This window comes from Theropithecus gelada, chromosome 14 (assembly GCF_003255815.1).
Source record: "Theropithecus gelada isolate Dixy chromosome 14, Tgel_1.0, whole genome shotgun sequence".
NCBI lineage: Eukaryota > Metazoa > Chordata > Mammalia > Primates > Cercopithecidae > Theropithecus > Theropithecus gelada.
In genome coordinates this window covers 9018157-9020187 of record NC_037682.1, presented here as the reverse complement: position 1 = coordinate 9020187, position 2031 = coordinate 9018157, and positions in this window count along the sequence as shown.

Genomic DNA, 2031 nt, shown 5'->3' with positions numbered 1-2031 from the left:
GTTGTTTTCACTGGCTGGAGAGCTGCGCGGCGGCGGCGAGGGGGGCTGGGACGCTGGCCCCGGGCCAGGGACACAGTTTTTTTTTTTTTTGTTTAAAGCGTCGTCGCTGCCTCCTGGAGAAGCGAGGGTGTGCAGGCGGGCGGAGGCTGGGGGGCGGGGCGGGGACCGTCCCCACCCCAGATGCCCGCCCCCGCCGGAACCCGCGGCCGCGCTGGGCCCTTTCCAGAGGGCCCTCACCTGGGACTGTCGGGCCGGCAGCGGATTCCTCCGGGCGGGGCGGGGAGGCCTGTGTAGGGCGAGATACCGTGGCTGAGGGAGAGAGGTGGCCCTGCCGGGTCACACTGACGATGGAGGCCGGGTGGGGCCGGAGCCCAGGCCTTCCAGCTCTTTCCCAGCCTCCCTTGCAAACGTCGGGGTCTCAGGGCCCCAAAGTCACTTCTTATTAGTACTGATCCAATCCCCTCTGAGGAAAGGGCTCAAGGGTGGGGACAGCCTTTGGCCAGGGCTCACGGAGGTCCCAGAAAGAAGTCTGTGGGGTCCAGAAGAGGAGCAGAAAGAACAAAGCTAGAACCTAGCTTCCCTGCCAGCCCCTCTGAATGGCTTCCTGGTGCCCACCCTGCCACCTCCCCCCTTTCCCTTCGTCTGGCTGTGCTGGCGGGGCTGGCTCTGGGCCTCAGACACTCTGGAATCGCCAAGGTCTGAGCTCAGGGCCTGGCCCCCTTCCCAGGCTAACAGCCGCGAGGAGGGGGGCGCTGTTCGAGGGCCCAGGGGCTGGAGAGGCGCACAGCAGAGCCCCAGGGCAGAGGCTGGCAGCGGCTGGGGGTGGGGGTCTTAAGTTTGGCCACGGCTGGAGAGGAGCATAGTTCCAGACCAGGCTTGTCCACTGGTCTGGAAGGAAAGGCTGCAACGTCTGGGGGCCCAGGCCTTACTGTGGGGCCTGCCAGGAGACCCCAGGGTTCAGTCTCTGACTCACAGAACTCAGCAGGAGGCGGGGACAGCTAGGGCACATCCAGGAAGAGCGCTGCCAATGCCAAGTCAGGGCGGCACCGGACCCTCTCCCGGACAGCACCCAGGGCAGCAGGGGGCAGCAGTCTAATTGGGGAGAGGAGGTTCAGGGACTCACTTTCAGGCATACCTGTCCAAGGAACTCTGTTTTTACTGTGAGCATAAGTTGATGTGGGTAGCTTCAGGAGGACCCTTAGTAAGTCCAGTCTGGTGGTGCAGGGCTGGGAGGGGAAATCACAGGTCCCCAGGGATCCCTGCTGCCGGAATCCAGGAGGGGGTGTGAGGGGCAAGCCCCTGCTTCTTGGGGCCCTGGTCCACACTGAGGCAGGGAATAATGCTAGGTGCTGACCACCTGCCAGGCACAGAGCTGAGCATTGAATACTCATTTTTTCCTAACACTCATATGAATCTGTCCCGACCCTGCCTAGAGCTGGCTGTGGCTCACCGTGGAGCACAGCACAGCCAAACAGTCCAGGGTTGGATTCTTACTGTCTCTAAGCCTCAGTTTCGTTGCTTGTGAGATGGGGATCTGTTCATTTAACATCTATGTTCAACTACTGGTAATAAAAAATTAAAAAATAAATGTAAAAAATTCACTCAACAAACTGAGACCCCACCACGTCCTAAGCTCTTGGCCACAAATAGAACCAGTCCTGCCCTAGAACCAGTCCTGCCCTCCTGGAGCTGCTGTACTAGGGGAACTGGATATGTGCCAAATCAATTCACACAGCACTGTGGCTACAACAGAGGCTGGTACCGTGACAGAGAAGAGCAGAGAAGCAGGACAGGAGAGGGCTGGGACCTGGAAGACAAAGGGACTCTTCCACTGGAAGCTGGAAGATGAGTAGGAGTGAGTCACACCTGTGGGCATCTGACCTCAGGGAAGGCTGCAGGGGGAGCCTTTTCAGAGAACTGAGAAAAGGCCAGTGAACAACAGGAGGTGGTGGAGAGGGAGAGCTGAAGGTGGTAGTGGTGGTGGGAGGGGCCAGCCATGGTGAGGAATTTGCTTTTTTTTTTTTTTTTTTT